Source organism: Rattus norvegicus, chromosome 9 (assembly GCF_021556685.1).
Source record: "Rattus norvegicus strain SHRSP/BbbUtx chromosome 9, alternate assembly SHRSP_T2T, whole genome shotgun sequence".
NCBI lineage: Eukaryota > Metazoa > Chordata > Mammalia > Rodentia > Muridae > Rattus > Rattus norvegicus.
Genome location: NC_141542.1, coordinates 32,812,501 through 32,840,040, shown reverse-complemented (window position 1 = coordinate 32,840,040; position 27,540 = coordinate 32,812,501). Strand labels below are relative to the sequence as shown.

The 27,540-nt window shown below is 44.1% G+C and overlaps 1 protein-coding gene across 7 annotated transcripts in view; it reads left to right on the top strand.

The window, feature by feature from the left end:
- Nucleotides 1-3,267: 3,267 nt before the first annotated feature.
- The window catches only part of Adgrf5 (adhesion G protein-coupled receptor F5), a 106,375-nt gene continuing 82,102 nt past the window's right edge, over nucleotides 3,268-27,540 (top strand). For 6 of the 7 annotated variants that reach the window (XM_087564716.1, XM_087564706.1, XM_087564709.1 and 3 more), the window contains exon 1: nucleotides 3,268-3,456. The gene's annotated coding sequence lies outside the window, so the exon portion shown is untranslated. 7 annotated transcript variants of the gene reach the window in all.

Below are 27,540 nucleotides of genomic sequence, written 5' to 3'. Positions count from 1 at the left end.
ACTTGGGTGCCATTGAAAACTAGTCAGAATACTTAAGGAAACTGCCTACCATTGGAAATTGTTAAAACAACAAGCTGTTGGCACTGTCAACATCTGCCTTCTGTCTAAAGATCATTTTCAAAATGACAAAAATCGCAATCCTTACCCTAATGTGAAATAAATATACAACAGAAGTTGCTTGTATGAATGAATGAATATAGGGGGATGTTAGGTGCTAATGTCCATTCCAAGAGAAATTTGAGGAACAGGTATACTTACACATAGATGGTCAGAAAAGCTGAACTGCATTTATTAATACATGCACAAGTGGACAATACCCTATAAAGACCCAAAATATAATGCTTGAGATAAGCATTTGTGCAATGAGCACAATAATTACTCCTCCAAATATAATGAATTTGTATTTCTAAAATGAGAACCACTTACTGTACTGCAAGTTTCTATAAGAATAATTATATATAATGATCAACAAGAATGAAAAAGATAGGATCTCATAGATTCACAGAGATTCCACTGAAAAATCTTTTAGAATCCAGTCAACATTCTGTTGACAGGATGATCCGTCAGTTTCCATTTTAAAGTCTTCCACTGCTTTTCCTGAAGCTTCCATTTCTGACGGGTATGATACCCACTAACTAGGAGCCAAGCTGACAGTTACTAACAAAAATGCAAATAATTCATTTAATTATACACACACACACACACACACACACACACACACACACACAAACACACACACAAATACACACACACACACACACACAACCTTTAAAATTGTCCAATTCTGAGCATACAACTGGCTACTGTGAGAGCCTATGCATTGATTGTCTTTGCACAAGCTGGTGGCTGCTTGTTCTTTATTCAGGCAGCCTCCTGTGGACTTCTCAGACAAGAACAGCCTCAGTAAACAATGTGAGCACTTTATTCTGCAGAGCCATGGAAAGGAACCCAAATTCCAGTGGTGACTGTCATGACGTGCTCTAAACTACAAAATGTCAAATGATCGTGTGGCTTTAATAATGGCTCCAAGTCCAAGAAAAACGCAGAGGCCAATTGTCTGCTGCAATGGTAGCCACGACGGCATGTTCCAGGACCTCCCTCTGCCTGCTGCAGAGAGGAAAGATGAAGGGGTCCAGCTGGAAGCGGAAGCGCGAAGAGCCCGCCCTGACGCTGCCCCTGGGAAATACTGGCCTGTGATAGTCCCTGGCTTTCTGCCTCCTGTCTTGATGTTTTCTAACGTTTTCTCACCCCACGTTTCTTCCTATGGCATCTCCATCCTGCTGCCCTTCCTTTCCCTATTCATCACTTCTTTCCTTTCCCTCCAGGTTTCCTATTTCTCCCTTCCCCCTTCTCTCCTTATCTCTTGATGACCCTGTGATTGCCTTCACCCTTACTAACTTTTTTTTTTTTTTTTTTGGTTCTTTTTTTCGGAGCTGGGGACCGAACCCAGGGCCTTGCGCTTCCTAGGTAAGGGCTCTACCACTGAGCTAAATCCCCAGCCCCCCACCCTTACTAACTTTAATCCTTTTCTTTCTAAGTACTTCTCGACAGGCTGCCTGGCTTTGTGAGAGAGATAATCGTAGTTTTCTAGGGAACAATACCAGAGCCCAAGGTATCAGAGTCTGCTCTGGGAGCTATGAGAGGTGAAGGACCCTGGAGCTAGAAATCTGCATTCCACCTAGAATAATTTCCATACAGGAAGAGAGGTAGGGAAGGAGGGAAGGAGAGGGAGGATTAAGCAGGGCACACAGAAGGGAGACTGAGGGCAAAGCAGGAGATGTTGGTCTATGTCATGGTGAAGTGTTTGGCTCTTCTTCTTAAGGTAGTACAAAATTTTAATCCTGAGAAACATCATGGAGACCATTTCCTCATAGTCTCTCCAGAAAATGTACTTGGGTACTTGGCAGAGAACCGAGGAGCCATCTCTCTAGCCCCATATGCATATATCTAAAATAAAGCAAAGGTATTAATTAAATGAATTATTTGCATAACAACAGGGAGGGAGATTTTTCCGGTAGCATGGAGTCAGGGCTAGAGGAAGCCAAGACATTAGCAAGGAGTTAGCTGGTGTGATTTTAACTGGCATTCTGGGGTTTGTATCTCTTCATACTCATGGTGTAGCACTTCTCTGTCCATACATGAGCTTCTAATATACTTCACACCACAAAGCAAAATAGGGGAGTCTAAGCCTCTTGATGTCTGTTGAAGTCAACTCACTTAGAATTCCAACCATCTTTCTGTAACTGGGACCAGCCTGAGATACTAAGCCCTGGGGTTACAGAGACCGCCCTCTCTGTCCTTGGCTGAGTGCTCGATGGCCGCCATCTTGAATTTTTTTTACACTTTTGAATTTTCAGCTTACAAGGAGCTTTACACTTTCTATAGAGCAATGTTTCTCAACCTTGCTAATGCTATGATCCTCGTGTTGTAGTGACCACTATCCATAAAACTTGTATTTCTAATACAATTTGTAACCATAATATTTTCAGTTACTTCATAACTCTAATTTTGTTACTGTTATGAATTGCAGTGTAAAAATCTGATGTTCAGGTTCTCAAATGTATGACTCCTGTGAAAAGATTGTTTGACTCCCAAATGAGTCACAATCCAGGCAGAGGTTGAGAATGGAGAGGATCCTGCTTTCAGCGATTTAAGATTGTAGATCATCAATGATTCTTCAAACCTTGAAACAAAATTGATTAATAAATAGATCAGTAAATAGTAGGAGTTTTTTTTAAAAGATTAATAACGAATATCACAAGCCTTTCCTAAAACAGAGCCTCCTTGGGTCTCTCCTGAGGGCAGGGAAATACTCTTCCTGAGCCTGTTCTGACCAGTTTCTCACTAGTTGCTCTGCTGCATGGCGTCTGGGCCAGGGCCAGAAGGTAAGAGGAAAAGGACGAAGGCACCCTTGACTTTCGCAGGGTTAAACACTTGGAGAAATTTCAGGAAGAAAGTATGTGGTTAAAGATAAAGGTAGAGTGAGCTCCCTGCCTGTTGCCTGCTTCTCCTTGTTCTCCTGGTTCTTAGCGTGTTTAATCTCTCCTCTCTTAGTGGCCAAAGGACAAGTTTAAATTTCTGATTCCCTCTGGGGAGCCTGAGAGAGGCAAGAGGCACCAAATACAGGAAATCATGTGGAGAGGATTCCTCATTTATTACAGTCCCCACATTAGTTCCCTTCCCCAGCCTCCGCCTCCACCTCGAGCCACGCAGTGCCTCCCAGTTTCCTCCTGCATTGAGGAACAGCCCACAATTCACCTCTGCCCCAGAGGTCTGGAAGCCGGCGTGAGCCTGGGAGCATCTAAAGTCTGATCTACTGAAACTCTACCCTCCTCAGGCTGCCTGAATGAATGGGACACCTTTAAGTTTCACCTCACCTCCGAGGTCTGCAGTGCGCTCTTCTATTTTACCACACAGAAGTAAATCTGAGGAGGCTGCCCAGTGCTGAAGAGAAAGGTAGGTGCTCCTGTGGTCCTTTGTCTCCTTGGATGTGAGCTCAGAGCCTCTAAAGCAGAGGGATGGGTGTCGGTCTATGCAGCAATTCCCCGTGACTGTCTCTACTCAACTTCTGCGCCTTGTGGAGATCGCTGACTTACAGGACTGTGGGCAAATAGTGGCAGGCAGACGGTTATTACTGATTGTTTTGAGTTTGTTTGCCTTTGGCTAGAGAATAGCGACCAGCGTAGTGCGTGAAACACAAAGTCTGATTCTTGTTTTCTTTGGAGAAACATCTCAGTAGGGGTTATATGTTTCGGCGTCTGTGTAATGAAAGGGGAGTACTTGTGAGCTGACTTGCTTTTTTCCCTACTGTGCGGACCTCTACCATGAGTGTTTTAGTTGACTTTTGAGTCTTTGAGTTAGCGATATACCAAGGTGTTTAGCAGCAACGGGTGTTTCTTATTTACATACCTGTATGTTATAATTTAAAACCAAAACCCCCAGGGGTCTGGTGGACATCTGTGTTGTTTTCCAGAACTTTCTTCCTATTTCTGAGATTTCCTGAAATACATATCCAAACATATCTATAGAGCCTGGCTTTTCCCACTTGGTACGGAGACCCTTTGTGGGCACGACAAGGTTGCATTAGCTGGATGTTTATGCTGGCTGGATGTTAGTGAGGCTCAGGATGATGCAGCTGAGACCCAGAGAAAGTCGAGGCGGATTCAGTTCACACAGTTCTGGACTGGATGGGATGTGGTTAAACTTTACTGTTTCATGTTGCTCTTATAACCAGCCTTTCTCTGAGGAGAAGTATTTGGACCGACTTCAAAGACTACCAGCCAACTTACTGAACTCTTTTAATAGCTTCTCTTATCGATTGATCCATTGAACGGTCTTGGCGAACTTAGCTTTGGTGTTGCCTTTCTCCATTCATTCCCGGGATCCTGCTACAGAGCTCTTGGGAAAGGGCAATTAGGAACTATGTCAGATAAATACTCCCTGCTGCTTGGTTTGCCGCTACCTAAGAGGCACCAGGAACCGTTTGTATCAGGCATTAACTAGGGACTCCTTCGAAATGCAACTCTCTCCACCCCCGATCTCTTTGCCAGACTTACTGAGTCTATGTCATCCAGGTTGTGATAAGTTTTTGCCGGGTTCTGCCTTGGACAGGGCAGATGACTCCAGTTCTACTCCATAATATCCTGCCAGCCTCCTCTCTCACCACTTGGCTTTCCAACTATACTGAGTGCCACTTCCCTTATCACGTGATCACTCTGCCACCCACCTAGGTCTGGGTGTGCTGCTCTCTCTGCCCCAATTACCCATTACAGCTTTGGTTTAATCTTACGCCCCTACACTCAGTCTACCCCTTACTAAACACCCTGGGTCTATGACTTTATGGCATATGAACTGCTGGTTGCTATGGGTTTTCTCATCTGTGACTGGTGTTTTATTTCTGAGTCCATAGCACTTGGCACGCCTGGCATATTGCTTGTATTCAGTCAGTATTATCTCACGGAAGGAAGGAAGGAAGGAAGGAAGGACAAATGAATGTGTGTACTAGCCAAATACTTTGAATTAATGACCAGAATGCGATGCATAGTTAAAGTTTTCCAGGAAGATTTTCCTCTGCTCTTATGATCTGAGTCTTTATGGGTTGGAGCATTTTGAGGATGTGTGCCATGCGTTTTTCAGTCTTCGCATCTCTCTGGGTAGCTAGCTTTCCTCGCCAGGCACTTCCCCATCCCTGCTCTCTACTCCTCACCACACTAAGTCAGAGACTTGCTTTCCCAGCAGTATGTACTGAACACCTTACCCGTATTTGGCAGCTGGCTGTGTGCTAAGAACAAGATGACAAACGTAACAATGAACCTCAGCAAAGAACCTTTCATCATCCTCTCTCCTACACTTGCCTAAAAGTGGGGGAGGGCAACAAAGAGATCTGATGGGTATCAAATATTAACGCATGCAAGTGAGGGCATTGGGAGCTTTGATACAGTGTGGTCATGCAGAAAAGCTTGTACCATGTCCTGGGGTCTCTGGCTATAACAGCTGCATGTGTGGCTGTCTTGCCAGGGGACTTTGGGTCTCCAACCTTTCCCTGAGCCTTGCTTTTATGCAGTGGTGAGCAGGGAAGCTTCAGTTTCACTCAGTGGACAGAGGTCTGGGAGCCTCTGTTCTCACATTGGCTCATGATTGCTTCGAGAGAGGGTCTTACTTATCCCAGGCTAGCCTTGAACTGTGTTCTCAAGAACTATGACCTTGAACTTCCGGTACATTTGCTTTCACCTCCAAGCCTTAGGCTTACATGCCTGCCCTTATCATACCCACTTTATGCTGTACCAGGGACTGAACCCACGTCTCATGCATGCTAAGCAGGCAAGCCCGCTACCACCTGAGTTATATCCCCAACCTCTCTTGAGAATTTGGAGGGCAATGAGCTGCAGTTTTCTGAGGCAGAGTCACAGAAAGATCCTAAGGGAATCTACCTTTCACTCCAACCATAGACTTTCACACTGTCCTTTGTACCTTTTACCTAGGGCACCGCATAGCAACAGCTCTAAAGAGCTGCAAGGAAAACAATGCCTTCTAGGTGTGCCCAGACTCAACCACTAGGCTCAGGCTGGCACGAAGCTGCTCAGACCTTCTCAGGTGGCTTCTTTCTCTGTCCTTTAACCCTCCGTTTCTTGTTCCTCTACCACATGAAGTTTCCAAATAAATACTTCATGGACACCCAGAATTTCCTCTTGCTTCCTGCTGCACATGCTTCTTCACCTCTCACTTACTGTCCCTGTGCACAGAAGCCCTTCAGCTCTTCTCCTAACTGCTCAAACTTTCTCTCCAGTCTATTAGTATTAAGCAACTGTGGTGGCCACCAAAAGGATGTTAACCTGCATGGGAGGGTTCTAGTGGATGGCAGTACTTAGATTATGGCAGAAACCTAGGTTTATATAATACAATATCCTTCCACCCCTTCCTTCCCTTCTCCCTTTCCTTCCCTCTTTCTTCTTATCTTTCTCTAGCCTTTTTGGAGGCAGGGATGCATGCTACCCAGACTGGCCCCCATCTTACTTTTTACATGAGTAGCGAATAACCTTGAATGCTCGACCCTTCTCTCTCTAAATGCTAGGATTCCAGGGGGGCAGCACCTCACCTACCTCAACATTTCCTTTTTAATCAGAGTCTGCTGTGGAGGTAAACAGAGGCAGAGGCAGTTTTAAATTCCTTGTTTGTTAGCATCTGTCAATAGGTAACCTTGCTAAATCTTGATTTCGTTTCTGAAACTATGTTCTAACGCACAAGGTGAAGATTACTTAGCTAACATATGTAGCAAGTTGCTTCACTGACGGATACCGGCAGAGCTGGGGGGGGATGGCTCAGTGGGTAAAATGCTTGCCACTCAGACTTGAGAGCCTGGGTTTGCATCGCTATCAGCTCCATAAAAGGAAGGCATGGCGGTACACATCTATAATCTTGGTCCTGGCATGGGGGGGAGGGTGCACAGAGGTAATCGGATGTCTAGAGCTTGCTGTCCCTGTAATCTAACCTAACCAGTGAGCTTCTGATTCAGTGAAGAGACCTCACGTCAAGAAATAAGGCAGAGAGGAGTGGAAGAGACACCCTGATGCCTGATGCTGACTTCTGGGTTGGTGAGCATGCAAATACACCCAGTCACACCAAGGAAAAGCGCTATCCCAAGCTTAAGAGAGACTAAGATGACGAAAATGAGAAAAGGCTCCCTCATAGAGCAGTGGAAGGGCACGCAGGTATCTGGAGGAAGCATGCAAAAGTGGCCTCCAATTACTCAAAAGTCACTTGTGTGGAAAAGAGAAGGCCACCGGATCACAGAATAGAAAGTATAGGGTAAAAGATTGCAACTCAATATGCAGAAGGATTTACCTACCATCAGAATTGTCTAAAAATGGGTGAGTTGTTTTGCGGGGGTTGGGGGAACACCCTGTCCTGGGCAACATTCCAGCACCCTAGGAGACCAGCGGTCAGGGTGTTCCCAAAGGGAACACTGAATGGGTGGGGTCTGAGCGATGACCTCCAAGGTCCCTTCCCACTCTTGTGAGTCTCATGATGTCAGTGCCCTAATCCAAGGTACCAGATAAAGAACTGAAAAAAAAAAATCACTAGCTTGGAATGACGTGAGCTGACTTTTCACTCTCTAGCCTTAATTTTTAGCAGCCATAATTTAAAAATAGGATCTTTGCAACAATAGATTAAGTCCGACTTCCAGGAAAAAGCGCAACAAACGAAACAAGAGAAAAGAAGAGGGGAAAAGTTCACCCCAAATGGCTCTTGGGTCACTCTACAAGTCGACTGTGGCTTGGTGCTTGAATTACAAACACATTCTCATTTGACGGGAAACGGCCGTGTTTGGAGACATTTTCAGTCAACACAAAATTGGGTGAACCTCACAAGCCCCCTTCCTAGTTCTGAGACCGAAGGACTCCTGCAGGGATGTGCTTTCTTAGCCATTCAGAAATCTAAGTGAGACATGTTGAAGCTAAATAGCTCCGTGCTCCTGTAAAGCTGTGAGTTGGGTGTCTGCCCTTTAGGGAGAGAAGAGAGCTGGCTGGAGCTGGCTGCCGGCTCCAATGTCAAGTTCTCCATCCTCCTACCTGCCTTGTCTTCTTGTAAAAAGGACCACATTGGTCACAGCCTCTGCCAGCTGACAACTTAGATCTTTTTAGAGACACAAGGATCAGCTTAAGTGGGCTCAGACTATCCAAAAATTCTAGGCTAATACTGGATTCTTCATAGACAAGAGAACCGGCTATTCTTCCAGTCCCTTACGTCCTTCTAAAGATGCTGGGCTGCACTGAGGCACACCTTTGCTTCCTCCATCCTCACACTGGGATATCAGGAGAAAGAAAAAGAATGGCAATCGTCCTTTCTACAGAAGAGCACCAACAATGCTGGGGCTTGTCAGGCAGAAACAGAGGCACAATACAGTTTATTCTGCAGGCATACCTAAGTTTGCTTTCTTAAAAACAACCGTCTTTTAAAAATCCCTTTGAAATACAATCAACCATGCAGGGCCACATTGTAGAGCCTTCGAAGACCCGTGTGTTTATTTTTACTCGCACTTTGGCTACACAGCATAGCAAAGCAACTGTCTAATGTCCGAAGCGCGATCCTGGGAATTTCCTCCAACGAGGCTGTGTTTCCGTCCATTGTTGCAGTACAAAGGACAGAGGGAGGCTTGAGCAGAGACTCCGGTTAACCCCACCTAGAGGGAAACATGGAAGCTGTCGTTCCCCCTCAGTCAACTCAATGTGATTCTGAGTGCAGGGGGTCAAGATGGAGGTCGTGCTCCACTCTGGGCAAATGAGAAGATAGGTCTGATTTTTTTTTCCAACTAAAAATATCTCAGACACTGGTGATGGCAATTTAAAAATAAAAGGTCTGCTTTCTATTTGTGGCCAAGGCTATACCCTCACCAGTGCTGGGTGCTGGATTCTGATGGGGTTTTGAGACAGGGATGGTGTTTGAGGATACAGGTTGCCTTGTGAACAAAGGGGTTTTTAAGCATATTACAGGAAAATGAAAGTCGTAAGAGCACATGCGCCTCCCCAACATGCACGCGTGGGTACTTGCCATTGCAAGCATGAGCTACTGAACCACCCAGAATTTTGTTATTATGGTAGGCTTTGATTTAGTTATCTTCAAAATAGCTATAAAAGATCTCATGTCTTATTAGTTTGGAGATAAATAAGCTAGTATATTATAAACTATCAGACCTTTACTAGACTTTCGCTTAAGGTGTGACAGTTTGATTCCACATTGTTAAACGTTCCTTATAAGTAATTTCTATTTAATATCCAGCTTCCAATACTTATAATTTTATTCTGTAGACAAAGAGGTCCAGAACGCCACTTGGTCTGGGTGTGATGGCACATGCTTCTAATCCCCCCTCCTCAGCCTCAGATAGGGCTTCTCTGTGTAGCTTTGGCTGTCCTGAAACTCTATAGACCAGGCTGGCCTTGAACTCAGAGATCCACCTGCCTCTGGCTCCCTGGTGCTGGAATTAAAATTATGTTGCACCACGCTTTTAAATCTTAACATCAGAGAAGGTGTGGCAGGAGTGTTTCTCCAAGTTCAAAGTTGGTCTGGGCTACACAGAGTTCCAGGCTACCCCATACCATGTATGGTGAGATCTTCTCACAGAACATCCTGAAACCTGGGTTGTACTGATACTTCAGGAAGTGCTGTGCTTGCCTTGCCAGCATGAGAACATGAGTTCAGTCCCTGGCACCCCAGTAAACACATGGGTGTGGTGGAATCTTTATGGTCCAAGGGCTGGAAAAGCAAAGACAAGCTCATCTTTGAGTCTCTGCTGACCAGCTAGCCTAGCCTAATTGGTGGATTCCAGGGAAATCAAAGACTTAAAAAACAAGACGGATAGCCTCTGAGGAACTACAAGCAAACTTTTGACTTCACTGTCCCCTATAGTTTAATCTCTCCCTCCACACTCCTGAGGAAGGTCTGTACAGCATTGTTTTAAGGTTCAGTGCCCTGGCTTGTGTGTGTGGATCTCATGGGAGAGGAAAAGGTGGGTCTCAGGTCTCCATGCAGCATTCCATGCCCCGCCCTGCCCTGGATCCATCTGTGATCCTAATTCCAGTGGCTCAAAGCCCAGCCTCAGCCCCAGCACAATCAAAGACTCAGGTTGCAGAGTGGACCTGTACAGAGAAATACCAGCTCAGCCCAGAGCTAGGATATCTGGGCCTTGTCAGCAGGTGGCTGTCCAGGCCCTTCCAGGTCCCCAGATGCAGAAAAATGTTTTCTCGCCCCGTGGTGAGAATACAAGAATGCTTGTGAAAATGCCTTTCTGGGCTGTTTTGTTGGCTGGGTGTTTATTATCAGACACCCCTCAGGGGTTCACAGGGCAGGTTGCGAACGTCCATGTGCGGCCTGGGAATTTCCTTCCATAGAGGCTCTGTTTCCTCTCTTTGTTGTTCCTCAAAGAGCAAGTGGAGACATTACTAGAGATTCCTACTTAACCCTCTCCTGCTAGTGTCCCGTCGTTCTTCACAGCAGGGGAAAAAGCACTGGAAAGCAAAAAATTTTATGCATTTTGGCTCTACGTGTGCATCTGCAACATGCTATTACCTGTGCACGCAGGCCCATGTGCTTGTGTGTGCATGCACATGGGTCAGTGGAGAAGAAGTAATATATAATAGCACATTGAAGAATAAATGCTCATTCCCAGTAACATTCATGCACCATATCGTTGTTTAGATCGGATAACATGCATTGCTATGAAAACTGCTAATTCAATTTCAGTTCCGTCTTAAGTAATAGTTGATCCCCACCCCTCCCCACTCCCACCCCGCCCTCAGAGTGTGCTTGTTGACTAAAGCAGAGGCATGACAAATTGAAAGACCTTTTAACTGGATAAGAAGGATTTAGTAAACATACTTCTGTAACACCGCTAGGCGCAAAGCAGATGCAGAAGTTCTAGAAAATTCTAGAGCATGCGATAGGCACATGTGGAGGCACACCTTTCATGCACGGTGAGGGTGCAAAGAGATCAGACAGTTGCCTGAACTAAGGACGGAAAGGATTAGAAGAAGGTTGTGAGTCCTCATCTTCATTGAGACTCTTCTGTGCTCTCCACAAACACTGACTGGAGTTCTCTAAGTATCCGGACAAGTGAGCAACCCACGTGCCCCTCCCCTATTCGCACACATGCTCACAAACACACCTTTCTTTCCAGAGGAAGGTTTGAAACATTCCTCCCACTCCCAGCTCTAATTACAGTCATGATTCTGATCATTTCCTCTCTGAGTTTCCATCAGATATATATATATAGTAGATGTGGCTGACAACGTGGCTGTCCACTATGTTTTAATTTTCGCTCAGGGAACGTTTTAAGCGGGTACACGGCCACTTGTTTATTCTCCATTTAAAGTCCCAAGAGCGGTTTGCAGCATCCTCTGAGGGAGAACCATGGTGAATATGGAGAAATCATGTGAACTGTGTCAGTGGGACAGCTGTCCAACCTTCTTTATCCTATGAAGAGGAAGAATGGACACAGGTTTCCTCAAGTTTGGTGGATGGGATCCCACAGCCTCTGTTGGGCTGTCAGCAGAGAGAATGTGCATTGCTGTTTCTTTTAATGAACTTAATCTTTTTACAGCATTTATTTGTGTGTGTGTTCATATGTGTGTAGGTGCATGTGTGTGCATGCATTGTGTGCAGGTGCATATGCGTATATGAGTGTGTTGGTACATGTATATGTAGGTACACATTTGTGCATGCGTGTATAGGTGCATGTGTGTGTAGGTGTACATGTGTGTGGGTGCAAGTATATGTATGTGCACAAGTGTGAGTGCATGTGAAGATTGGAGCTTGATACTGAGTTTCTCCCTCCATCTCTCTCCACCTTAGCTTTGGAGACCAGAAATATCTATATTAGGTTCTGCCACTGAACCTGGAGCTCACTTCAATTGAGCCAGATCGAATGGCTGCCCTGCGCCTCTCTGGGTTTATAGGTGTGTACCGTAACCCCAGTTTCTTAAAGAGTATCTAGGGATCTGAGCTTGGCTCTCATATTTGTGTAGTAATCTGTACCAACTGAGTCATCTTCCCAGCCCATAGTCTTCAATTTTGCAATATAGCAGCACAAAAGGATTGTAAAGGACAAAGGACCAGCGATGGCACTCATGGTGAATACAGGTACGATAAGATGTGGGTGGAGTGATGGAAAAATGCAGGTTCCCAGGCTCCCTGCACCTTCGAAATCAGACCCTGAATTAAGGAGGGCAGGAGTCGGGGGAGGGGAATGCATATTTTCTAAGCAACATTTTCTTGGATCTTAGAGTTGGTTAACACTTCTTCATGTTTATACATGAACCATTTTCTAGAGAATACCCCACAACCTTGATTTAGAAGACTGTTCACAAAGATGGCATAAGGGACCCTCCATGCATTTTTCAGGACAGGTATGATGTTAGCTTGTGAATTTGACATAGCCTAGAATCACCTGGGAAGAGAGATGGGATAAGGAATTATGTACACTGGGTTGGCGTATGAGTGTGCGTGTGGAAAATTGCTTTAGTTACATTAATTCATATGGAAAGACTTGGCTCACTGTGGGTAGCATCATTCCCTAGGCAAGGGGCCCTGACTGTATAAGAGTGGAGAAATCAAGCTGAACACATGCAACTATGTAAACAAACACACAAACATTTATTCCTCTCTGCTCTCGACTGTAGGTATGGTGTGACCAGCTATAGACTATAACCTGGAACTGTAAACTAAAATGGAATTTTTTTGGCCGAATTTGCCCTCACCCTCAATATTTTTTTATCACATCAAAAGAAATGAATCTTGACCAGCAGGTTCAAGACTCGCATGCTAGGCTCCTCTTTGCTAGAACATTCATCCTGCTGACTTTGTAGCCCTGGTCTGCAGTATCCATTTGGAAGAAAACTCTATCTTCCTCTGTATCATCCTTTGTAATTACATTTAGCCTTCTGTTCGTTTACATCTTGGCACTTTTCTGTCTGGGAACACAATACAATGGAGTGGCAAGAGCTAGGCTTGGGGCTCAGATTCTGACTGAACTTTCTCAATATGCTCGTTTTTTTCAGTCTGTGTAGTTTTTTTGTCTTGTCTTAAGCCTGGAAAAATCAATCTTCTCATTTGAATTGGAAATAGTTACCTAATTTATACAATATTATAAATATTAAAGGACGTTATATTAAAAGTTTCATCGAAAGTGCTCAGGATACTCTTAAGTTGAAAATTGTTCTCAGGAAGAGACAAAGCCGGGCAGTAGTAGCAGACACCTTTAATCCTGGTACTCAGGAGGCAGAGGCAGATGGTCCTCTGTAAGTTCCAGGCCAGTATGGTCTACACGGAGAGTTCCAGAACTGCTAGGGCGATACACACAGAAACCCTGTCTCAGAAAATTTAAAGAAAGAGCAGGAGGGGAAGGAGGGGGAGGGAGAGGAGGAGGAGGGGGAGGAGGAAGAGGAGGGGGAAGAGGAGGAGGGGGAGGCAGGAATCACCAATAATAACAAAAGCACAAGCAGCTCTTCCAACAGGAAATTCTATGATCTTGGGTTCTTTCTTAAAGCATTAAGACAATATTCTGGGCTGGAGTTATTATAACTTAGTGGTGAAATAAATGTGTAGCTTGTGAAAAGCCCTAGGTTTGATGCCTATTGTAGAAGAAGAATTAAAGAACAAATGAAAAGAAAGAGAAACAGGAAAAAGAGAAAACACTCCATATGAAGTAGGTTCTCCAATCTGTTTAGCCAGTGAGTAGATGCTACTCACCTCAGTGATGTGAGCACACACACTCAGAAAAGGGTAGGATAAAAAATTACTAAATGTTTAAGTAAAGCCAGATATGGTTGTGCAGGTTTGAGCACTTGGGAGGGACAAAACTGGAGGGTTACTGCAAGTTGAAGCCCAACCTGGGCTACTTAGTGAGTTAGAGACTATCCAAAAATATAGAGGGCTAGAGAGATGGCTTAGCAGTTAAGAGCCCACTTAACTGCTAAACGAAGACCCCCCCCCACTTAAGGATTTGGCTAATATTCCCAGTTGACTGAGATTGATTGATTGGCTCCATTTTAGCCTCAAAAACTAACCCATAAAACTTTAACAACTGTAAACGCACATACTCACACGTTCATGGAGATACATTAGTGATTCAAGGAGGTCATGTATGTGGGTCTTAGCTATGGACTTATACCACACTGTAGAAAGAAACAGAGGAGAAAGAAGAAAACCATTAGTAACCATGAAAGAACTAAGACAATTTGGAGAGCAAGAGAGGAGGAAAGGAGAGAAGAGAGAAAGAATAGGAATTTGACTGTGTGTGTGGAGGTGTCTAAGCAGAGAAGTGTCTTAGGTCCTTCTGGTTCTTTCCTTGCTAGCATTAAGGCTCTGACACTTACCAGGCTCAGCTCTGAGCACTCACTGTGAATAACGTCATTTAACGACACAATTATACTACAGCCTCCATTTCACAGGCTAGAAAACTGAGCAAAGGCAAGGTTAAATAGCTTGCCACCCCTCCAGAGTTAGTAAACGGTAGAATGTTTACCCCATGCAATATGGTGTCACAGCCCAAGTTCTCACTTCTTCTAGAACTCTAATAATATACCAGCTCAAGGATCATTCACACACATGAATGAACACCTCTTCTCTGGATCGCATAGTGCAAGGTGCTCAACTGAAAAGTGGGCAAACACTAATGGGGTAGGGATACTACCAGAAGCAGAGAGCCTAAGAATAGATCTTTGCAGGGTGGTCGGTCTAGCTCCTCAGACAGAAGGAAGAAGGGGCGGTCACACAGCCGGGGAGAGTCCCTGCAGCAATGACTGGCCCACGAAGGCCGAGGGAAGGCAACGCATCAGAGACAACAGCCGTTTTCAGATGTTTATGTATCAAATACAAGGCATTCACATATAAAATCATCATTTCACACACCAAGAATTCTTGTCCACTGTGTCACAATAATACTGGATGGAATGGGTAAGGAGTAGGAAAAGACAAAGCTGGCTGAGGGAACAGAAGTTGTAATGACTAAGGGGTTTCTCCAGAGATCAGTGTGTGTGTGTGTGTGTGTGTGTGTGTGTGTGTGTGTGTGTGTGTGTGTGTTGGGGAAAAGGACAGATGCACCATGGATTAACTCAAGAGCTCCTCTCACTGCCAGCTTTTATCTAAGGGCACTGGGAGACTGTGGTTGCCTCACTTAAGGCTAGGAACCTTTTCTGTGTGAGAAACGATTGAATAAGGCAACCTCTATTCTTCCATAACTACTAAATATGTAGAACCACCATGGAGCTTAATACAATGCTAGTTTCTAAGGCCTGCTTCTGGTTTTAGATTCTAGAGTCTGCTTAGGATTTTGTAACTAGACCCCACCCTGACACACACACACACACACACACACACACACACACACACACACACACACACACACCACCCTGATGGAATCCGCCTTCTGACACACACATTAGAGCCACCACTATGCAAATCAAGCTTAGTCTCCCGAGGGTGAAGGCCAGGAATTTGCCAAAAGCACTTGGGTCTTCTTGGGTCATAGGTCACATTAAAATTAGAAATGTCCTCTGAGGAAGATCACTAATTCTCTTTTTGCTTTAGACGCTTCTTTTGTTTTTAAACATTTCTCTAATTTCATGAAACCCCAATCCAAATATCTCTGATATTCTGGTCCATCTCGGTCTGGAAGGGGTCAAAATATGGTCACTTATAGGGTTCTTTGGAATCTTAAGAATTGGTCCTTCGAAACCTCTGTTTGCAAAGCAGGAAGCCAATTGTTGCCCAGAATAAACACTTGAATCGAGCAATCTGCTCCTTTGGAGGGCTTTCGTGCTGCCGCGTTTAAGCAACCTTTCGTCATCTAGTGGAGTTTGAAACCAAGTCTTTATGGAATGGCCAGTGAAGGTGAAGACAGGTCTGAAAGTCTGAGTGGGATCTGCTAGCCAAGAGAAAATACATCCTTCCTGCTGTTGTTTCCTTCTGAGGAGATAAGGCAGGAAGAGTCTAGGAAACCAAGCTCACTGACAAGAAAGGGTTGGAAGGATGGATGGGAAGGAATTTGTTTGTTCCCTAACCCCTATCCCCCACCCCTGCTCCTTTGTTTACAGGGTTGGGGGTAAGGGGTGGAGCTAAAACCCTCTGATATCTCTGAGGGGCATGCCAGGAGCATGGATGCTATAAAAGATCAACTAAAAATCTTTGATACGTAAGGTTTAAAAGGGAATTTAGGCCTTGTCAAGACAGCTGGGTGGGTACAGATACTTGCTACCAAATCTGTCTTAGCACATCGGAATTAGAGAACCAAATCCCCAAAAGTTACCCTCTGACCAAAATGCTCAAGGGTATGCCCCTTTCAAAACTACCATAGTGATGTCCTTTGGCTAAGGAAGGGTTTATGTGGTGAATGTGGAAAGTGGTTTTGTGGCCTTTGTGGGGTTAAGAATGTCCATTTTCCCCAAACACACAAGTTAAACTGAAAATCAGGTTTCCTCAAAGCAACTCTTGCTCGAAGCATTTCTGGTTCTCAAGATGCTTACTATGAGCTTGGAAGGAGAGCAGACAGCCCTGGAGGGCTCTCTGCTAAGAGGCCCCAAGACACACACGGAGAGGCAGAGGCTCTGAGAAATGAAACTGAGTAATGCAGTTCCGAAAATTCCGGTAATACCAGCCATGGGAGCTTCCTGCCTGAAATCCCAGCCCTCGGGAGATAGAAATGGGCGGATTAGAAATTAGAAATTCAGGGTCATCCTCAGCTACATAGCAAGTTTAATGTCAGCCTGGGCTACAGGAGATCGTGACTTAGAGACAACGCACAAGAATAAAACACAAAGAGGCCTGAGCTGGTGAGGATGGCTATGTAGGTGTAAGGGGTAATGAGGGAGGATTTCACAACAGGGAAGAAAGAGAGACCCATGACTTTACCACTAATACTCAGACATACACACGTACTCACAATCTTGTACTGTCTTTGCCTCATTTTTTGCTCAACAAATTACAGAAATGACCTGTTTATTTGTCTGCATTGCTTTTCCAGTGAGGCTCTTATAGGGGAAAAATGCCATTGTGACAAGTTAAGGGAAGAAGTGAAGCAGCTAAGTCAATAGGTGACTTGAAGCATGGAAAAGCTGCCCATGTAGTGGCTTCTCCTTGGGCAAAAAGTGGCACGAAGGTAGCAGGGTGAGAAGAGGTATCATAAGAACTTGGTAAGACCCATGACTGTGGGCAAAGAGCTCCCTCTGGATCAGAAGCTGAGAATTGTTTCCTGCACTGCAGCGTGACCAAAGAGAAGAAGAGTAAATTCTGCAATATCCCTTTCTGCAGTGTTCCTAATGCTTCCCAGGGTCAGCAGGGAAGAGGAGAGCCTGTCTCTGAGAGTTGCTTCATCCCTTTTATGAGCAATGCTTTATGGAAGCTATGATGATGTAGAATAGGGCACTGAGCATGACTCCAAAAGACAGAGATGGACCTGGAGGGGAAGCTAAGGGTGACCTGTACTCTTCAGTTGCTATAGTTACGGCTTCTTCTTATGTTCTGGCCCACTGTCTCAGGTGGCCTACTAGATCTCTCCTGGGGCTAGTACTTTAGGCAGATGTGGAAGAAAGGAAGGAGATGGATTGGCATCTAGATGACCCAGTGCCTAGGCTGAACCTCCCAGACCTTTGCTTTTCTTTTTATTCACATTGTAGTTTGCTAACTCTGAACAATGCCACACCCCCTGCCTCTGTACAGAAAGCAGCAGTGTACCTGAAGGTACGCCAAGGGTTGGTATCAGCAGGTGCTAGGCACATGAGAGAATGTAGCCACAGCGGCCCCCACTTGCTTGGACAGCGGGCAGCTCAAGGTTCCACCCTTACCCTTTGGTGGCTGAATCTGCGTTTCATCGTCTCTAAAATGATGTACATGATCTCTTTCCAACATCCAAGGGGTTATGGAGATCTGATTCTGTGATTGGCATGGTACACAAAGGCAGTAGCTGCCACCAAGCGTTTTTCTTCTCTTTCATAAGTATGTTATTTTTATTATTCTTTTTTGGAGAACTTCCTATATGTATGCATTGCATTTTGGTCATATGCAAACCCGTTCCCTTTCCCTAACTTCTCCCACACCTATTTCCATCCTTCTAAGCACCCCGGCTTCAAATCCTCTTTTCGTTGTTTTCGAGTTTGATTTGTGCTGCCTTTATACTCACATGTAGAGCCATGAGCTGGAGCATGGTCCAGCTACTACAGACCACACCCTTAAAGAAAACTGTCTCTCCCTTCCCCAGAAGCCATCAACTGGCTAGAGATGGAGGGCTGGAAGCTCTGTTCTCCTCTGTTCTAGAACCCTCCCTGGCTTGATCTCCTGCAGGTCTTGTACAGGCAACTGCAGCTCCTGGTGAGAAAATAAGATTTCTGAAATTGACAGAGGTATGCAATTGTTGCTTGAGGCTGTGCCTCCTGCACTGGGGCAGTCTGTTCCACAATCATGATTAGAGGGTCAGGAGGTAGGAAGACAGCCTGTCCCAGTGGTCTGTTTCACCCCTGTTCCCTAGCAAGACTTCCTGTTTCCTTCCTCTAGGGTCAGGGAGAGTCAAAGCTTGTTTGCCTCTAGACACTGCATACCATACTTAAAAAAAAAAAGTGGCCAGAGGGCCTAGAAACGAGAATTTTGTTGCTTTCCTTCCTCTTAGGGAGATGTTTCCAGGCAGAGCTAGTCAGGGGCAGGTAGGGAGACTTAGGGAAATGAAGAGATAAGATTAGCTTCTTCTGGAGGAGAGAGAAGACCTTGGTGAGCCTTAGGATTTATGTGGTCTTCCTGTTCTGTGAATAATCACTCCATTTCTACCTGACTTGAATAGGTCCATCCTCTACCTACCTTTGTATATGTGTCCTGAAAAGATCGCTCCAAGTTCCCAAGGAGGACACTAATGAAGACAGAGCTAGTGACCTTTAGAGCCATTCCCACTGAGTGGTAAGGGGACCCTGTGTGCAATTTGGGTGAAATGTCTACAGAGCATTTAGAACAAATGAAAGATGAATCGAAGTCCAAAACAATCAGCACAGCTGTAAATTCTAAACAATGATAAAAACAAACTCTTTGTTATTCTGAGTTTAAAAAATTGCTTACATCAATGAGTTCTGACATATTATCCATGTTCTGTTATAGTATGTGTGCCTTTTTTTTCTTAAGCATATATTCTAGCCAGTGGTGACAGTGTATTTCTTTAATACCAATTCTCTAGAGGAAGAGGCAGAAGCAGGAGAATATCTGTGAGTTTGAGGCTAGTGTGGTCTACATAGCAAGTTGCAGGCCATCCAGGGCTCCATGGTAAGGCCTTATCTTAAGGAAAGAAAAAGGCATATTCAACATTGGAGTTAAATCATGCAATTTTCATTTATATGATGACCCCTGACACATAAAGACTAGCTACTCTGTTTGTTTTAATCCTACATGACTGGGGATTGCAGAGATGGCTCAGTAGTTAAGTTCTCTTGCTGTTTTTCCAGCTGAGGACCTGGACTGATACCAAGTAGCTCACCATAGCTTTTAATTCAAAGTTCAGGAAATCTGAAATTACTCTTCTGTTTTCTGTAGTTACCTATATCATATGGTGCACACACAGAGAGACACAAACTCAGAAATAAATACAAATACTAGAAAGTCAATAAAAATAAGTAGGCTCAACTACAGAGAACTGTTGGGGATTGCCTCAAGTGTCTCTAACTCCTGCAGGATGACCAAGATCCTCATTTGAAATATAGATTTTAAAAGTAAGCCATGGAGCTAGGGTCATAGCTTAGCTGGTAGAGTATTTTACTAGCATGAACAAAGCACTCAGTTCCACCCCAGCACCAAATAAATCATGCACAGTGGCCCCCATTTAGGAGGCAGAGGAAGCAGAGGTTCAGGGTCATCTTGGGCTACACTGTGTTCAAGGCCAACACAGGCTACATGTGGCTCTTTGGGAAAACAGTGGTTAGCCATATTAGTGGTGGGAAAGACAAAGACACTGGGCAGGAATCACTATGCGACCAAGAGTTTTTGTTTATGTTTAAACATAGATAAGTACAAAGTTCATACTTAAAATTTTCACTTGCTTAATAATATTTTATAGAGAAATGCTTTCTGTTTTAGTTAATTTTCAACTTAATAACTAGTGAAGAAAAATTTTATTTTCAGATAAAACTAGGAGGATATCCCAGAAGTTGTAACTGTACTAAAATATTTTCCTAATGTCTGTGTGGCCCTAGGTTCAATCCCTAGCATTTCAGGGGTGGAGTCAGGGGAGGAGAAGGCCAACTCAATGAAAAGAGAAAAATTTAAGAAATGACCTGGTCTAGCTGTTAAATATGCCAAAATCTTTCATGACCCACAATTATGTGTGTATCAGCTGTCTCTTTCTCCCAAATTGCAATGGTGAAGTTTGAGTGTTTATGACGTTCAGATACATGTGTACACACACACACACACACACATGCACACACACACACACATACACACACATACACACACATACACACACACACATGCACACACGCATGCACACACACTCACACCTATAGCTGTACCTTCATGTGTGCATTTGTGTGGAAAGACTAGAAACATAAATGGCTTTCTCATCTCACATTCTAGGTCAGATGAGGCAAACTGGAGGGGTGTGGGCCTGGAATAGTCCTGTAATTGTTGATCTGTAGCTGTGTTTTGTGTACTAACTTTCAATTCCAAAAATAGCTTCATGGTCCCAAGAGGCAAACACTGATAAATGAAAGGCAGTGTAATTAGGAAAAGTCTTGAACTTGGAAACCCAGCCTCTTCCTTGTGCTGGGGTAGGTTATCAGAGCTGTGGCAGGATGGGCAATCTCCACAGGGCAAGACATCAGTTTTCACAATGCTAGGTCACTCCAAAGAGCAGTAACAGCCACCATGAACACCCTTCCCTCTAACTTTGTACCCTGTCTCAAAAACCTAGGGCTAGGCTAGAACCCAGGACAATTCACCTTTGTATCCACCAGTTTGATTAAGAGGACAATGGCAAGGTCAGCTCTTGTCTTAGAACTTCCCTTAATTGTAAACGGAGTAGGCACCATACCTGTGTGGTGTACTTATGTATGCCATGGCTGTGTAAGCATGACTTCCATCTGGGAAGGCAAATGATTCAGTTGTTTTATAGGCAAGCCATTAGAGACTAATGCTTTTCCCTAGAATGAGAACAAGTTATTCTGAATGTATGTGAGTACAGTCTGGAAGTAATGTGCCATTACATTCTTAAAGAATTTACAAAAGGTAACAACAAAAAAAGGTGTCCTTTCTTTACCAAGACCTTCTTAACTAGTTTCCCCAAGGCACACCCATAGACTCCCATTTTTTTTTCAGCCTTCCTCATCTCTAGGCTTTTAAAAAGCACAAGGATTCAAACTTCAAAAAATTTGTTTCTCAATTGTGCTTTATTTTCTGTTTTCACCACCACTACCTCCAACCTTAACTTTGGGCTTCTTCTTAACCAGCCTATCTTTGGCCACTTCTCAGGACTAAATTTCATAGCCATTGTTGTTTATAGATAGGAGGAGTCATTGGCCAATCCTTTTTATATTTCTGTCTCAAGCAAACATCTTCACCATGCCTGACATATGATAGATTTAAAGCAGCTTTTTAAAAAGATTATATCATTGCCAAAGAAAGAGAACATAAAGGCAGAGGTCTTGGAGTCAAGACCTTGGGTAGGTGGGTGGGTGGCAATTGTTACTACTGAGAAACCCTTTTGTGGTTGACCAGAAGGCTGTGCTGACTTGTTATTGCACCCTTGCCTTTTACATTTTGGTAAACTTGCAGTTTGAGCTTTCCCCTGAGAAACAATTTTCTTTACCAAAGATGTCCTTTGTAGATGTAAGGTTGGCTATACAGCTAGTAATAGGGATTTCATTGAGGTTTCATTGTCATAGGAAAAGTTCATATGGATATATTGTGACAGTTAATCTCAGTTATTTATTCAATGAAATCTACGATCACCTGAGATATGGGTCTCTCATCATGCTTATGAACGGTTATCTTTATTAGATTAATTAAGGAGAGAAAATTGCCTACTGTGGGTGACGCCATTCCCTTAGCTAGGATTCTGGACTGTGTATGAAAGAGAAAGCAAACTGAGCATAAGTGACCATTGTTCTCTGCTTCCTAATTGAAGAAGACACAGTTTGACAACCTGCTTCAAATTGCTGCTTTGACCATGATGGACTGTTCTTCAGCCTAATATGCTAGGCAAGAGCTCTACCAACTGAGCTAGCTCCCCAGTCCTTAGGTTTTCTTTTTGCAATTGACAAGGAAGCCAGAGAAGAGGTAAGGCAGAAATCTACTTAATGGACTCTGGTTAGGTTTGCAGTGACAGTAGCAGAGGAGTGTTACAGTGAGTCAGGGGAGAGGAACAGGGGCTCCTGTCAAGGGAAGAGTGTCATTCTAGAGCACACTGGTAGGGCTGCCTGTAGTGTCTAGAATGAGGGAATGGAACCCAGAGCCATGAGGAGGAAGAAGGTCATCAGGTGAAGTAGTAGCATGCTTCTGTCCTAAACCACAGGAAGAATAACAAACAAACTAACAAACAAACAAACAAACCAACAATGACAACAAAACCCAACTAGAGATGTATGGAACAGCAGGAGACTTTTATCATTTAATTAATTTTTCCCAAGTAGGTTATTAGTAGGAGGAGGTTTGTGGTGGCTAGTTGGAAAATTAGTATCAACTATAGAACGGCCAGCAGACATGACTTTAGAGATCTCACGGAGAGGTAGCAGGAAGGGGATGAATTTATGTGCCAACGGCATGCCAGCCCTCAGGCACCTTTAGAAATCTGTTTTGAAATCCTACCTCCTGACCTACTTGCTTGTCTCTGACCTCTATTCTTTATTACTCTTTCATACAGAATCTTCAACTCCAGACCTACATTAATTCACACTAACATGCAACCCACTGGGATTAGAAATGGAGAACATGTTAGCCTGTCACAACTATGGAGTCGGGGGACAAGCTATTCTATTATTGAGGTCCACTTGTTTGCCAAACTATAATTTCAGAAATAAAGAGGTGAGGCAGTGGACTTAGGTTTCTTTGTTTGCTTCCACTCCTGCCACAGAGAGACTGGAAAAATGGCTCAGTGGGTGAATTGAGTTTTGATCCACAACACCCATATAAAAACCAGGCAAACTGAGAGGTATCTTTAACCCCTGTCCTTGGGGTGGGGGCTGGGTGGGAACAGGTAGATCCCAATGGCTCACTGGCTAGTCAGTTTAGCTGAATCAGTGAACTCCAGGTTGAGGGAGAGATGTGGTCTGAAAAAAATAAGGTAAGAACGGACCAAGGAAGATACCTGTTACCATCTGGGTCCCACTAGCCACTCTCGCACACATACTCGTGCAAACACACACACACACACACACACACACACACACACACACACACACGCAACAGAAGTGGCCATTTCTGTTCCGGTGTCAATTGGTATCATGTCATTCAGACCGCAACTGTGCCAGTCACTATAGGTATTGCAACACGCTAACACTACTCAACATTCTCCCATGGAAGGAGGCAGGGAGATAAACTTATTTATCAAGTCATTTAAGATGTTACTTATTAATCTATTTGGCTCTAATTAAATCATTAATCTAGACGTCGTAGCTCATGCCTGTTATTTTAGCAGCCAGGAGGCTGAGACATATGAGTGTCAAGAGATTGAGACCAGCCTAAGTTATATGCCATGACTTTTTATGAATGATAAATAAATAAATAAATAAATAAAATACAATACAATCAGGAAAGAGCATAATGAAAAGACCACAGGGCTACTCTAAGCTGTATTCAGAAACGGCCCCTCCATCTTGGATATCACATATGTGACCTTTCTGCCTGCATCTCTTTGGAAATGTTGAAACTCAAAATCAAGAAATAAAGTGATTTTGAGAGAGAACCAGAGCAACTTACCCCGGAGGTGCCTGTGAAGAGTGGGGAGATTTTTATTAGTGGGATGAAGAGTAGAATATTATGTTGTCTCAAAGAGTGAAGAACTGACCAGAGGGGCAGTGCTTGGGAAAGAAGAGAGAAGTTCGCTGGTTTCAGTGTGGGAACCATACCCTGGAGAGTTGGTGGAAGCCCTTAGCAGAACAGTGTTACTCCAAGTATGTTTTATAAATACATCTCTGATCCCTCCCTGACCCCCGACTGTTCATGCACATTTCCTGTGTATCCCAAGGAATTCACAGAATCTATTTTTTTTGTTTCACTTACTTTCATTTTTTGTACCCACTGAGCCTATGTGGAAAGTGGGGTTCCTTTAGGCTGAGGAACACAGAGTACCCATGCCATTAAGAGTGCACAGGTGTCAGAGGATGACTTCTAATGGTTAGGTTCTGCTTGGTTCTAGAATCTGCTCCTATGTGGGCCAGTTTTCTACTCCACAAGTTCCTGTGGTAGTCCCCTATTCTCCAGCATCTTCCTTATTAGAACCCGTGAGAGTCTATTGAAAACACCATAGCCACACTATAGCCTAGGATTCTGTCTAGGGAGGACCAAGCAATAACAGGGCATTCTATGTCCTTGATCTAAGTTTGGATAGATAGACTTCTTTCTGAAACAATGCTAGCCGATTGATGTCTCAATGGGGAAGGTTTAGTTATGGACATTGTCTAAGAAAGAAATCTCTTCTATATCCTCTATGGTGCTGATGCTACTTGAACTTTAGAGAAGCCGGGGCCTGGGCAGTGTGTGTGGTTGGGAGTTGTTGAAGAAGAGAAGGAAATAATGTTGTTAATGGAACTGTGGTTTGAACATGTATGTAAAATATCATGTATATTAATAAACAGATAAGGGATACATGTTGGCAGGTACTTGATTTACCTCTCTAGGACAGAGACGTCTTGTGACTTTTCCTTTGTGACCCACTATTCTGCTTTAACTCTTTTTCCAGGGAAATAAAGGATAAGGGACTATATCTGAAGGGAATGGAGAGTACTTGGTTATAAAATTAAGAGAACTGCATGGAAAGACAATAAGAGCTAATTCTATTCTGGCTCTTACTCTAACAAGGGACTGTCACCTTGGTTGAGTCTTTTAGCTTCCCCTTAACACAAGTAGTAGGAACAAACTGTCATCTGTTGTAAAGTTTAGTTTCATTGTCAATTTGACAGAATCAACAATCACTTGAAAAAAATTTAGAAATTTTTTTCTAGAAAAAATTTTCTTTTTAGAAAGTTAATCATTTTATTTGTTTACATTTCAAATGATATCTCCCTTCCTGGTTTCCCCTCTACAACCCCCTCATCCCATCCTCCATTTCCCTTGCCTCTGTGAGGGTGCTCTTCCACCCACTCTCACCTCATCTCTCTAGCAACCCCCTATGCTGGGGCATCAAGCCTCCACAAGACAAAGGGCCTCCCCTCCAATTGATATCAGATAAAGTCATCCTCTGCTACATATGCTGCTGAAGTCATAGATCCCTCCATGTATACCCTTTGGTTGGTGGTTTAGTCCCTGGGAGTTCTGGGTGGTTCGAAAAAAGAGTCTTAATGAGAAATTATTTAGATCAAGTTGGACAGGGGGTATATCTGTGGGGGTTGTTTTGAATGTTAACTGAATTAGGAAGACCATCCTACAACTGGTGGTATCATTCCCTAGGCTGGACCTTGAATCTTATTAGGTGAAGAAAAGTAGTAAACAAGCAAGTATCAGGGGTGTATTCATTCATCTTTATTGTTGATGGGGCATGTGACTGGGGTAGCTGCTTGATTTCCTCCCTGGACTTCTAAAATGATGGACTGTGACCTGAAATTGTAAGACAAATAAACTCCTTTCCCAACAAGTCTCTTTGACAGAGTGTTTTTATCACAGTGACAGAAGGGAACCTAGGATACCTGAGCTCCTGTTAATCCTTTCTTGATTTTGATTTTTCTCCCTCTGTGCATGAATCTTTGGCTTCTATTTGTCTGGTAGCTTGGGCAATGTGGCTGCTTTGTAGTCATGTTAATCATGTTAGGAAATTACACTTATCGTAAAGGACAGTGTTTTCTTTTTTCAAAGGTAGAATAGAGGGGATCATCAGAAATGATGTGGCCCTGAAAAAAACTGAGAATAGTGGAAAGGGCATAGGAGAAGCACTCTGAAGGGCTGAACCTAGAGTCCCCCGTCACTCACTGTCAGTCACTGAGTACATTATCTGCTGACTCACAGCATCTGCCCCAGGATGTACCACAGAAGAACCCAGGTGCTTAACCTGTGTGTCCAGGCATTAACATGTAGACCTCAAGAGGGAAAGTACAGCTTCCTTCTCAACAGGTTCCTTCTCAGACCAAGACCAAACGGAATGGCAGTCCTTCAACCCTGCTCTCCTCATGATGCTAGGGGAGGAAATGTGGAAGGAAGAGCAAGTGGCAAATGTAGTTACCCACTAATTCTGATGTCATGTGCGTCATTGCCGAGGCACTTGAGTAACACCATAGGACCAGCCAGCACTTTTCCTTCCAGTAGGAATGATGTCACCTCAGAGAACTGAAGATTGTGTTTGAGGGTTCATGTCAGCTTCTCCCAAGTAGAGGTCAAGAAGGGTCAAGTGAGGGTTGCTGTAGGTCACTGCACCAAGTTTCTTCTCCCAGAAAGACAGGGAAGGTAGCAGAACCTAATGTAGGTTTCTATTAGGAGTGCATTTGGGATTCTGTCAGAGGTCGCAGGTTTTACCAGAGGCACCAAGTAGTAGATGTTGACAACTGCATTCAGCTGGTTCAGAAGGTGGAAGAGATGGGATTTTCCACTGCAAAATACCACCACCATTGAGATCTATAGTGATGAATGCTTAGAAGAATGGGTATGCCACAGTGAGTGGAGCAATAACCTTGGAGGCCAGGGCCGAGCACAGACATGTCCAGTGCCTTCAGTGTTGGCTCCACCACAATATGCACACCATGAATGGTGATCACGCCGTGTGTGTGCTATAAAACAGCTTAGCTGTTTGCTCTTGCCTTCTTTGCATAAGGACAGGTCAGTGACAGACACAGCTGACCTTGTGCCATGTTGGGCCTACAAAGGTTGCCAAAACCTGATTATTGACAGAAAAAAAGGGGACTGATTGACCCATTAACATGTGAAAGGAGCAGTGTTTTCCCTTGGGTTTGCGGGTATTCTTTTCGAATCCTGCTTTGTGTGACTCGTCCAGATGTGTTATGTTCAAATAGTCTTATCCAGGGACTCGGGGGTCCTTGTCTCTTCTCTTGGGGATGTTATTCTCTAACAGGAGATGGCCAGCGACACCAGCAGGGCTGTGGGTTTGGGCTGGAAGGATGGAGAGGGCCAAGGGCACTAGGATAGCTCATTTAGAGGGTTATGTACCTGAGGTCCTGTTGAAATCCCAGTTGGCAACGGTGCACGGGCAGTCAGGCGTAATGGTCAGGGTTCTGGGCCATGACAGAGACAGACATTTGAGAGTCATCATACAAGTATTTAAGGCAAAGTGGAGACTGCCTGGGGACACTTGGCAACACGGAAGCATTCCAAAGTTGAAGCCATGGGATACGTAGCAAAGAACAGGAACAAGCCAGGAGAACT